The sequence below is a fragment of the Gobius niger genome (genome assembly GCF_951799975.1).
Source record: "Gobius niger genome assembly, chromosome: 4".
Classification (NCBI taxonomy): Eukaryota; Metazoa; Chordata; class Actinopteri; order Gobiiformes; family Gobiidae; genus Gobius; species Gobius niger.
This window is the reverse complement of record NC_136855.1, coordinates 29,128,482-29,141,791: the sequence shown is the minus strand read 5'-3', so window position 1 is coordinate 29,141,791 and position 13,310 is coordinate 29,128,482. Positions and strand designations below refer to the sequence as shown.

The 13,310-nt window shown below is 40.9% G+C and overlaps 1 protein-coding gene across 1 annotated transcript in view; it reads left to right on the top strand.

Moving 5' to 3' along the window:
- The window catches only part of ntrk3b (neurotrophic tyrosine kinase, receptor, type 3b), a 252,649-nt gene that overhangs the window by 55,705 nt on the left and 183,634 nt on the right, over nucleotides 1-13,310 (top strand). The gene's annotated exons all lie outside the window — the stretch shown is intronic.

The window sequence follows — 13,310 nt, the reverse complement described above, 5'->3', positions numbered from 1 at the left end:
TTGACAGCTTGCCGTATACGGCTAGAGATGAGTTAGCGGTGAGCGCAAGATGATGCAGTTGATAGAAACTGACTTCAGGGGGGAATTGCGGCGCTCCTATTACTGCCGCACATCTTAAATGAGACGTCTATTATGTGACTTGGATAATTGGATTCCTATCTGGCCCCGCTTCTTTTGTTCCGGGGAAAAGCAACATGCCGAAGTCGCGGTTCTATTTAGTCGGCGGTCGCCAAATGAACAATTTGTCCACGAGGCCGAACATCAGAGAGCGGCACCAAGCGCAAAGTAATCTTTAACAAAGGCTGATGTGTCACCATATGACAGCCTGTTATTCCCCAATTTTCCCCGAGTAAACACGGCGAGGAACTCAGTCACAACCTTTTACCTGAGCGCGCTGCCATTTGCAATTTCCACTTGTCGGCAGAAGTATTTGGCCGCGCTTTTCTTCTTCAGAGGGTGAAGCCGAATGTGAATGCGTGCGTCTCGCTATGTGTGGTTTCTTAGTGAGCGCACTCCATAAAGAATTGCAAAACAGATCTTTTTTTCACTTGGACCTGAGTGTATAAAAGTTCTTCTGGAAATAAGTCGCAAGTTAATTAGAGGTGGTTAGTAACAAAGTAACAAAAGGACGCCGCACCCCCAGAGCGCCTCCATTGATAAGCCAAATTGCGGCACTTGACCTGAGGATTACACTTGCCCGCAGCACTGTGAATGAATGCGACAGTGATACAATGAGAGGAATTAACCCCGGTGTTATTTGGAATGGATGCGGTCACTCTGTACACAGCGATTTGTCTATGAAGACTGATTTTCTCTGACCTTTTGTTTCCTGTTGCACAAGCGAACAACACGTTTACTTCCATTTTCAAATCAATGGGTTTTAGAGGATTCGTTCCGTGTCTTCGTGTGTGGCACGGAATCACTGAACAAAAGCGCTCATCCCTTCAAGTGCTATTGATTTTGATCATATAGTCAAATGTGGCTCATGCTATGATACGCTGGCGTCGTTTTCCACTCTCTTCGTGATCGTGTCCTCCAAATAGGACGGAAGAAGCGCGAGTCTATTGAAAGGCAGCTACAGAAAGGATGGCACAGCTCTGTCATGGTCATTCTAATGCAGGTGGACTGTTGCTAGGTGACGCTGAAAATGACAGTGTCAAATAAGATTAATCATAATGACCCAGCACAGACCGAGAGACTTACCTCACTTATGTCTGAGAAATAATGATCTGTTAACACATCTGCAGTGTCGTCAAGCCAGGAATGTCACACGACTGATGTAGAAGAGACGAAATGGAGGCTTATTCAGGCAGGTTTTATAGACAACCATAGGCCCAATACTGATAATGATTAGCTATACATAAAAGCACCTACACATTTCATTTAAACTTGATTTATGTGAGTGAGCTGTGGAGGCTCCCTGCAGTGCCTCTGACGTCCCTGTACCGCACTTATGGAAACACTAACACACTACATAATTCCATTTATTTACAGTCGAGAAGATGTTCTTTAATTGCAGAAACAATGTATTTTCAAAGGCAGCGGATGCATTATTATTATTTTTTTGCTTCCATAACACATTTTTGCAATAGGGTGCAGTTTAGCAGGAGGCTGGGAAATTCCTTATTCAATCCAATGCAATAAACAGATAAGCTTTATTCCCTCTGAGTCATAAACCCAGTTTTGACTCTGCAAAAACTTTAGTTTAGAGACTTATTCCTGCTTTATTGAATACACTTCAGTATCTCACTTTAGTCCCAAAGTAACTTTATGCAGTTTTGTTCAACTTTCTGACATGTCACAAAAAGTGCCACAGTTCTATATTTACGCTGTATATGGCTGCTATTTTTGCTGGTGTTTAGCGATCTAAATACACAATCAGTGCAGTCCATCCTGAAATAACAAATGAAGAAGCTATCTATAGCACATGTGACTGCAATCTATTGTTATGCAGAATGCGATGTTTCACCGATGATGCAATGATTGCAAGACTTCCTTTCTCTTCCACTGTTTTTGATGTAACACTAATTCTTTCAACCCACAGAACCATGTCGTAGATTTTGGAGCAGTCGTCTTTCCAAACCCATTTCTAGGTACTATTTATAGAGGCCTGTGTTACACAATGGTGCTATTCTTAGTCAAAGGTGAACCCTGACAGCCACTAATGTGACTAGTGACCTCATTTTACTTCCAGTGGCACAATATCCATCTCTGAATATATGCAGTATTGCTCTCAGGTGATTCTCTATTAAGCTTTTTTCTAGTAGGGTACTTAACTACTATGATGCTTCCAAAGAACATTGCCTTTCAATTGATACGCAAAACAATGTTAAGTGGCAGGCACTCACCAGACAACAGGACCGCCGACATCTGTACATTAGGTCTACTCTTATGTGTGTCCCTAGTTTATACGTTTGTGCGATAGGTCATGGATTCAAATTCAGTCCTTCTGTGTAGACTGTCTTTGAAGATTATCACTGTTCCCTTACCACGGTTGTTACGACCCAGCTCAGCTAGGGTGAAGGGGAAGTAACAAAACCAAGACGTGAAATGGTAAAACTAAAGTTATTATTTATTTAAAAAAGATTGCAAAGGTAAATTGAACAAAGGTTTCAAAACAAAGCTCAAACTAATAACCAAACGAAGTACAAAAAGCAAAACCAGTCTCTAACTAAGTCACAAGGACTACGAGTGTCTTTACAAAATTCCCTATAGGAGAACACATTCAAAGACACAGAGCAAAGGGGCATGCTGTTCACATCAAATCCCAGCAGCCCCGAAAGGCAGATTGGCAGGTCCTTTAAGGGTGTGGCCGTTCAGGTGGGAGCCCAGGGTTGGCCCGACTCTGGGGCGGCGCACCAATCACAGGCCAGGGAAGCAGTAGGATTATCCAGTCAGTCATTATCCTGTCAGGAACCAGGCTCAGAGACAGTCCACCAATGGCTGTGTAGGGTTCAGCACACAAGATGACACCACAAAAGGGATATGGCTAAAATGGAGGAGCTGGTGGCCTAGGGCCGTAACAACAGTATTCTGCAGTTGTCACATGCCCATTATTTAAAGATAACGCTCAAGATTTCCATTCATTTCATATGCAGCTAGGAAGCAATTTATTTAGTAAGAACTTCTATCTTACTGTGAAAAGATTGGACTGTGGGATATTTCAGTGCAGAGTTTGTAAGTTCTCCTTCCGTTGAACTGTCCTCTGCTCTTTCCGAGCACTAAAACATTTACAATGATGGGGCCAGTGCTCCAAGACTCCCCACAAAATGGAATTCTATATTTCCTGGCTAAAGGCTGAGTAATATATGACAGCTATGGCTATGCATTAACATGCTTCTATTATTTAAGAGTATAAATATATGAATATCTTACACTGGTCTGAGGGAAGTGTACCCCGTCTGAAATCTCAGCTGTTTCAGGAGGCTTTGTTGTGGAGACGTTGCAGAGACTTGGACTGATTGCTCACATACAAAGGTCTATCTCACCATCCTGGACACTGGTTAGACACTAGACTCACAAATCACAGAAATGTCTCAGATTCGTCCCCTGGCAATAAGGCGATTCTCCATGTAGCATTGGTGAAAACGAACAGGTTCGATTTCAGCGGTGTCTCCGCATGGTCTCCGAAAGGTCTCTGCGTTCTCAAGTAGCTGTGTCAGGGTTGTGTCAACACTATTTGTTGCCCTCAACCTGTGAGACGTTTCTGTGACGTCCCTGCAATGTCTCCGAGACCTGTCGGATACCAAGGAGATCTCAAAGAGTCATATGGAGTGTCTCTGAGATCTCCTTGGAATCCGAAAGGTCCCAGAGACATTGCAGGGACGTCACAGAAACATCTCACCGGTTGAGGGCGACAAATAGTATTTGTAGCATAACTGCTTGAGACTGCGTAGACCTCTCGGAGACTCTTCTGAAATCGAACATCTCCATGACCAGTGGCTGCTCGAGTCTCCAACTAGTCTCCAGGCAGGTGAGATAGGCCCTTAAACCATGTGGGCTGGAGTGCTTTTAACTCCACTTAGTTTATGGATTGAAACTATTGGCCAAAGTTCACTCACAAGTCATTTTAATATTGAAACTTTTCTCCAGCCCCGCAGCTTGTGTCGGTCCCTGTGGGGTATAAGCGCTCCACAGCCCACTGCTGATGATGGAGTAAACATATTAATAGTGTTTGTCTCAGTGGCACCACTGATTCAGCAGCAAGTCCCAGCGCACCGATTGTTGTGTCTGGAAAAACTGATTTAACAGCAGGGGATCCCCTCAGTGCCCTGGCCCGCATTAAAGGAGCGATCACTTATGTTTCTTCTAGTGGCACCAAATGACCGCTCTCAGTGGCAGTCAGCTGGCTTTTAGTCCCACAGGCTTCTGGAGTTCAGATTGGTGCTCGGAACAGAAGTCGTGTCCTACATCCACTCTGGACTAAATTCGGAGAAGCCCAGCCAAAGAATTTCAGTGGTCTGTGACGTCAAACTGTAGCCAGTGCAGTTTTAGTGAAGGGCAAAATGTCACTTCACTGTTAGGCTCCATACAGACAATAATACTCATGACAGGGAGAATTATCTCTTGGCAGTCTTAAAAGCCATTTTTCACCAAGCCAAGTGGCCACAGCAGAACAGAACAGAAAATGAAATGTTAAATTAATTTCATACACATTAGAGGCTGCACTTGCTTCATACATGACAAAACTGTTCATTCCCCCGAAAAAGGGGGCTTTAATTAATGAACAAAACAGCATACTGTGGGAGCTACAAAGTAATGAAGTAAATAAGTTATACATACATAAAAGTAAGTATGTTGTTTCTTTGCCTTTTGTATAGAAGAAGAATCGGTAACACTTTACATTACGGGCCAGTAAGTCCATGGTACTTCCAGTGGTAATTACTAGTAATAACTGTGGTACTTAGTGTGGTACCTAGAGTAGTAAGTACTAGTACTTACTGTGGTACTTACTGTGGTACTAAAAGTGGTAAGTACTAGTAATAACAGTGGTACTTGTTATGGTACTAAAAGTGGTAAGTACTAGTAATTACAGTGGTACTTATTGTGGTACTAAAAGTGGTAAGTACCAGTACTTACAGTGGTACTTATTGTGGCAATTACTAGTAATTACTGTTGTACTTCCAGGTACTTATTGTGGTACTTTAAATATACTATCGTGAGAATTACAAGATGTGTACTGTGATACCCTAGATACAGTGGTAACTCTTAGTGAAAGTGGTAGCCTACTTCTTTGATCATCAAGTGATAGTTTCTAGTAGTTACAGTGAAACATCTACTTGTATAAAGGAATGTGTATAATATAAAAAACATAAAACAATATTAGGGAATACAAGTTTCTTTATTAATATGGGACAAGAAGCAAAGAGAGGACAGTAGCAATACAGAGCTTACCATTTAATGCATATTTCAAAACAAGTTTCAAGCACAAGAAAAACACTGCAATACTTTACAAGAGTTAAATAAAACACCAGTAATTACACAGTAAGTACTAGGTACCCAACACAAGTTACAGTAATTACACATTAACACACCAGTAATTATACAGTAAGTATCAGGTACTTACCACAGGAACTGGCCCATATTATGACAAGAGACTTTACCATAAGTACCAGTGACAACACCAGTAATTACATGGTACTTAACACAGTAAATGGCCCATATTATGACAAGGGACTTTACCATAAGTACCAGTAATAACCAGGTACTTCCCACAGAAAATGGCCCATATTATGACAAGGGACTTTACCATCATTACCAGTAACAACACCAGTAATTAACAGGTACTTACCACAGGAACTGGCCCATATTATGACAAGAGACTTTACCATAAGTACCTGTGACAACACCAGTAATTACCTGGTACTTAACAGAGGAAATGGCCCATATTATGACAAAGAACTTTACCATAAGTACCAGTAACAACACCAGTAATTACCAGGTACTTACCACAGGAACTGGCCCATATTATGACAAGAGACTTTACCATAAGTACCTGTGACAACACCAGTAATTACACAGTAATTACCAGGTACTTACCACAGGAACTGGCCCATATTATGACAAGAGACTTTACCATAAGTACCTGTGACAACACCTGTAATTACCTGGTACTTAACAGAGGAAATGGCCCATATTATGACAAAGAACTTTACCATAAGTACCAGTAACAACACCAGTAATTACCAGGTACTTACCACAGGAACTGGCCCATATTATGACAAGAGACTTTACCATAAGTACCTGTGACAACACCAGTAATTACACAGTAATTACCAGGTACTAACCACAGGAACTGGCCCATATTATGACAAGAGACTTTACCATAAGTACCTGTGACAACACCAGTAATTACCTGGTACTTAACAGAGGAAATGGCCCATATTATGACAAAGAACTTTACCATAAGTACCAGTAACAACACCAGTAATTACCAGGTACTTACCACAGGAACTGGCCCATATTATGACAAGAGACTTTACCATAAGTACCTGTGACAACACCAGTAATTACACAGTAATTACCTGGTACTTACCATAGGAACTGGCCCATATTATGACAAAGAACATTATCGTCATTACCAGCCAAAACACCAGTTATTAGGCAGTAAGTGCCAGGTATTTACCACAGGAACTGGCCCATATTATGACAAGGGACTTTACCATAAGTACCTGTGACAACACCAGAAATTACACAGTAATTACGTGGTACTTAACACAGGAACTGGCCCATATTATGACAAGGGACTTTACCATAAGTACCTGTGACAACACCTGTAATTACCTGGTACTTAACAGAGGAAATGGCCCATATTATGACAAAGAACTTTACCATAAGTACCAGTAACAACACCAGTAATTACCAGGTACTTACCACAGGAACTGGCCCATATTATGACAAGAGACTTTACCATAAGTACCTGTGACAACACCAGTAATTACACAGTAATTACCAGGTACTTACCACAGGAACTGGCCCATATTATGACAAGAGACTTTACCATAAGTACCTGTGACAACACCAGTAATTACCTGGTACTTAACAGAGGAAATGGCCCATATTATGACAAAGAACTTTACCATAAGTACCAGTAACAACACCAGTAATTACCAGGTACTTACCACAGGAACTGGCCCATATTATGACAAGAGACTTTACCATAAGTACCTGTGACAACACCAGTAATTACACAGTAATTACCTGGTACTTACCATAGGAACTGGCCCATATTATGACAAAGAACATTATCGTCATTACCAGCCAAAACACCAGTTATTAGGCAGTAAGTGCCAGGTATTTACCACAGGAACTGGCCCATATTATGACAAGGGACTTTACCATAAGTACCTGTGACAACACCAGAAATTACACAGTAATTACGTGGTACTTAACACAGGAACTGGCCCATATTATGACAAGGGACTTTACCATAAGTACCAGTGGCAACACCAGTAATTACACAGTAATTACCTGGTACTTAACACAGGAAATGGCCCATATTATGACTAAGAACATTATTGTCATTACCAGCAACAACACCAGTTACTAGGCAGTAAGTACCAGGTATTTACCACAGGAACTGGCCCATATTATGACAAGGGACTTTACCATAAGTACCTGTGACAACACCAGTAATTAACAGTTATTTTTCAGGAGGGTTAATCATTTGCCACAAATCTCTCTGAATCAAATTTTACCATCTTTTAGTGCGAGCATCCATTAGTTTAATCAGACATGCAAACACAAACATGGTGTCATAGCGCGTTGGTTTGTGGGAATTTTTTAAAAGACCACTTACATTTCAGGACTATAATTAGGCTTACATTTTTTTTAAGAACTGCAGTTCTACTTAGGGCTTTGGTTTCATCACAGAGTGGACAGAAACATAATAAAACGGTAAAAATATTATTACTGTTTTGATTTTTAGAGAGACAATAAAGAGTTTAAAAATGTTAAAATTATGTTACATGTTCCAACAATGTCCTAATTTGTAGAATGAGCCCAGACCTATTCACCACAACTGCCTCTAAAATCCTGCACTGTCACTCAAAAACATGTTCCTTTGGGTCCGAATTGCCGTCATGCACGAGCTTAATATAGAAGCTGCAGTTACACGTATGACATGAGGTGGCAGTATTGAGTATAAAATGGCAAACTTGCATCTAGCCCCTTTAAATATAGATGTTAAACTTGTATTGACAATTTGTAGGAATATAGAATATACAAAAAAAATACATTGGTAAACAGTGGTCTCTCGTTTACGAAGGGGGTTACGTTACAAAAAAACCCCGCAATAGGCGAAATCCGCGAAGTAGAAAGCTTCATTAATTTCAATTATTATATACATTTTAAAGCTGTAAAACACCTCACTACACTTTTTATACACTTTTCTCACTAGTTCACACGGGTTCTCCCTCATGCCTGGTGTACACTGTGTGATTTCATTTGTCTAATAAGATTTTTAGATGTCACATTACAGATGTAGGGGTGGAAACATTGTGAGCTGCACTCGTCTCTGCTGTGCGCTGGTCAGTTTAACCTCCACCACACAGTAAATTATAGCTATCTGTTAGCTTTATAATTTAGCTTGTTGATGCACTTACGTTTCATGAGGCTATTGTCAAATATGAAAGCTACAGTCATTGCAAAGCTTGGTGCTCATGTCCCATGCACAGTTGCGCAGTGTCAACGTAACTTTGCAGACTGCATTTCGCCCGCTGCCACTCGATACTTCATGAATCCAAGCAGCAATAAAGGTTAACATGCAATATACAGAGGTATAACTTCCACCTCATCCCCCCTTTTAAATTGCAGATTGACACGATTCACGTGAATGGTATTGCAAGGTCAAAATGGTGAATTTCGCCAAAAGGTGACAGATTTGCATGTATGTACATCCTTTTTCTGATTCTTCTGCTTTTGATGATTGTTGTCAGCCATGGGACTTTAAAAAATTCGTCAGTCGTCCTTCACTCCACCACCACCAAGGAATTGATAAAAGGTTGCCTCTGCAAGAAAAAGGTAAAATGCATGTTAAAACATGATTAGCCAGGAGTCAGGACCATAGCCAAAATTTAAAAAATACTAAGGTTCAGTTCCTGTCCTCATTTAACATCCACATTAGGTTAAACAAGTCTTTTTTCTGTAGATGATGACGCCTCGTTAGAGCTCTGTAAATAACACTATTTTTGGCGGGACTTAGCATCGTAAAGCTTAAAATGATGCTAGCGCCACTTAATTTTGCACTCTTTATGTAATAAAATCGCCTTTTTTTCCAAAGTCCATTTGCGTTTTTTTTTATTTATTGGTTTATATGGTTGGGATAGTGCATGTTAATAATACCTTTCTTTTAACCAACAAAATGTAGTTCAGCCAATCAGTAAATTAAAGGAACAATCCTGGGAAGAAGGGTCCTATACAATGAAGTTTTGCTCAAGGCAATATGAACGGTAGCTTTTGAATTAAATTAAATTTGTATTTATTTTCTAACTCTGACGCACAAGGGATCGTTGAGGACAAAGGCTCCTGAACACTTGTTCAGGAGCCTGAAACTTGTTCAGGCTCCGCTATGCATCCGAACACTTGTTCGGATGCATAGCGATATGTTTTAAGTTGCTAATAAGACTCTTTTAACAAGAATAGGAATATTTTGTATTCACTTGTACAATCAAAGACTTCATCATTCAACCATAAAATAAGGTGAAAAGCAATAACTAGGTCTGGACCAGAGGTTCCGCTAGACTTTTTTTTTGTCGGCCACTTTGGCCGGCTGGGTCGTAAAATGTCGGCCATTCGCAAGAATTACCGGCCATTAAAAAATATATACATAATGAACGTGGCTTATTATCATCAACAATCTACATTTAGACAGAGCTACACGAGCGCTTTAGTGGATTCCAAAACACGGCTATTTCTAATAAAAGACTGACGTGAGAAAAATGTAGCAACAGCGAAAATCCAAACATGAAGTTGTGCGCGTGGACACGGTGGAGCAGCAGGTGTCACGCTGATATACACCACTCATATGCACTTCAACTCAGACAGAAAGTAGCCGATATCTACGACCCTCACGCTGTCCTTATCCAGGTCTGACCAGCTGCACAGCGAGGGCGGGGCTGTAGATGCCCTTCCGCGCTTTTACGTGGCTTCAGGTGTAAAATAGTGATGAAGTCCCTCAGCACGGAAATATTGTGGAGAGACAAATCGACAGCACTAAAGTCACAAAAGTCAGTCTCGAGCGATTCAAAACGGACCTGGCTCTGCCGCGCTTTAGAGCGGCTCCGACACCGGTAACTAAGCCGAGGCGTCTGCGCAGACTGACCGGGGGAAGCGCCTCTAAACCCGGCCACTCTCTGAGCGGCTCCAACACCGGTAACTGAGCCGAGGCGTCTGCGCAGACTGACCGAGGGAAGTGCCTCTAAACCCGGCTACTCTCTGAGCGGCTCCAACACCGGTAACTAAGCCGAGGCGTCTGCGCAGACTGACCGGGGGAAGCGCCTCTAAACCCGGCCACTCTCTGAGCGGCTCCAACACCGGTAACTGAGCCGAGGCGTCTGCGCAGACTGACCGAGGGAAGCGCCTCTAAACCCGGCCTCTCCCAGGAAGAGCCGCTGCGGGACAGCGCGTCAGTCTGACTTAACACACGCGCGTTTCAAGAATATCCTAATCAAACCTATTAGCTGCTGAGTTCTTAACACACTTATATAAAAGTAAATGTACCTGTAGTTTGCCGTTTTCTTGGAAAATGTGACGAAGCACGAAGAAAAAGCGCTACATATCCAGACAGCGATGATGACGCTTCGACTGCGCTTTGTAAAACGGGCTAAAGGCGTAAATCAAAACTTTTTTGATAGAAATATTGAACCTTTTTTAATATTTAGGCCTGTCTCGAAAACACTTTGTTATGTTAGTCACTGACTTAGGTGACATGTTTAATATATTTTTCTATTTTTTATATTTTTTCTCACTTTTTTACTGTCGGCCAATTTGGCCGATGGAAATTATTTTTACCGGCCATTTGCTTTTCAAACCGGCCAAAAGCCGGCTACAGCCGGCTAACGGAAACCCTGGTCTGGACATTGGTGACCTTAACCTCTTAATCCCCACCTGAACTGAACACATTTTCCCCAGTTTAGCTTTACCCAAATCTAAAGGCTTCTTGAAAAAAAGTGTCAAAACAGCGACAAAAGTATAAATAAATAATAATAAATAATAAAAAAAGTAGAAAAAAGATACAATGCAGCTACAACATGAGGAAAAAGTTTAGTTAAAATTAGTTTTGTAGGCCTTAGCTTTAAAATGAGGCATTACACTGGCCTATAGGCTGTGGTGACTATGGATTTGGGTAAAGCCGAACTGAAGAAAATGTTGGTGCTGGGGGGTTAAGAGGTTAATGATAATAATAATAATAATGCATCGGTTTTATATAGTGCTTTTCTGGACACTCAAATATGCTTTACATTGCATTATTCATTAACCCCATACCAGGTGGTGGTAAGCTACTATTGTAGCCACAGCTGCCCTGGGGTAGACTGACGAAAGCGAGGCAACCAGTCGGCCCCTCCGACCACCACCAACCACTCACTCACTACATTCGCTAGGCTTCCTGGTGTTACTAAACGGTCTCCCATCCAAGTACCGACCAGGCCTCTCCTTGCTTAGCTTCCAAGGTTTGACGGGATTGGGCATCGCAAAGGCGGTAAGCCAATGATGGCTATGACCATGTTTTTAGTAACAGCATGTCGACAATATTCAATGTTTTTCGGGTTGATATTGGTATACATTAGTGATTGCTTTTCAGAGTGGGGTCACCCTCTTTATTTACAGGGAGGTTGCGGTCTTAAAAGACAAACCAAACTAAAACATAACAAAATTATATCAAAAGAAAAACAATACACTAATTATTTATAACACTGTTTTAACAACATGATCTAAAAATGGAAATATTTCTCATAAGCATTTAGTATATAAAAGTTAAGTAAAATTCTAACCTACCACTCAAGAGATCCACTTGTAGATGGAGTTGACTTGATGAGGTGACTGATGAGGCAGCTGATGAGACTGGAGCAGGGGAGGAGACAGATTCATCGGTTTCTTCAGTGCACGTCTCCCGGCTGCTCCTGCTCTGGAATGTTAGGCCTCGAAGTATTTCTATACCAGAAGTGTCAAATTTTTGACTCTGCAACATAAACACAACAGACATTTGGCCTCAGTTCTACCAGTTAGGGCAAAACATTTATAATATGTTTTCTTAAAAGGTTTTCTAGCCCAGGTCTCGCCAATTCTTCTTAGTGAGGCAGGGCAACACGGCCATCTTCACACCAGCGGCAAATTTTAAAAATAGTTATTGTAATATATATGCCAGCGCATTTTCTCCAATTCGGATAATACAAAAATCTAAAAGCTTCTCGGCTGGTTGTTCTGAAGACAGCAACCTGCCCTGGGACTACAGATGAAAATTAGCCATTGTGGCTAACTCTGGCATATTTACATGTGGACTTTGAGGACTCATGTTAATTAATATGCACTGTCCCATCTTAAATAAATAAATGAATAAAATAAGCCTCATTTAAAAGCTAAGACCTACAAAACTCATCTAAGCTTCTGCCTTGTTATGATTTTCGTTTTTGGTTGTGTTTTCACTACGCTTTAGCTGCTTATTTCACATATCTTGGTCACATTCTTATGGCTTGATCGCAGTGACATTACACTACATAAAAAAGGCCCAAACCCGACAAAAAAGCAATGAAAAGGTGAAAAAAATGTGGCAAAAATGCAATGACAAGTTTATTTATTAACGCAACAACAATGACTAAAACGTGAAAACAAAAACAACGAAGAAGCTTAGAAGAGTTTTGTAGGTCTTAGCTTTGAAAGTAGATCTCACATTGGCCTATATGCTGTGAGCTTGCCAGTCTAGTTTAGTTTATTCATTTATTGAAACATGGACATTGTGTACAATATACATCACACTCAAAAAGGATAGATGCTTTGTAGTTTGTGCTAATTTCCACCTGCAGTCCCTGGGCAGGCAAATTCTGAGTCTGAATCAAAAAGCTTTTAGATTTGGATAAAGCTGGAGAAAATGTCCTTGGTTCAGTTGGGGGTTAAGAGGTTAAAGCTTCAACTAAATATTCAGCTGTGCAAGTGTACATGAGCTCTGTTGATTGAAAAAGAGCTAATGTACACTGACATGAAAGAAATAATACTACTGACAAAACTCATGAAAAATATTATTAAAAAATTACCAGTACCACACATAAAGTGCAAGTACCAAATGTCAAGGTTAAACACAAATCAGAAGTTCTAGT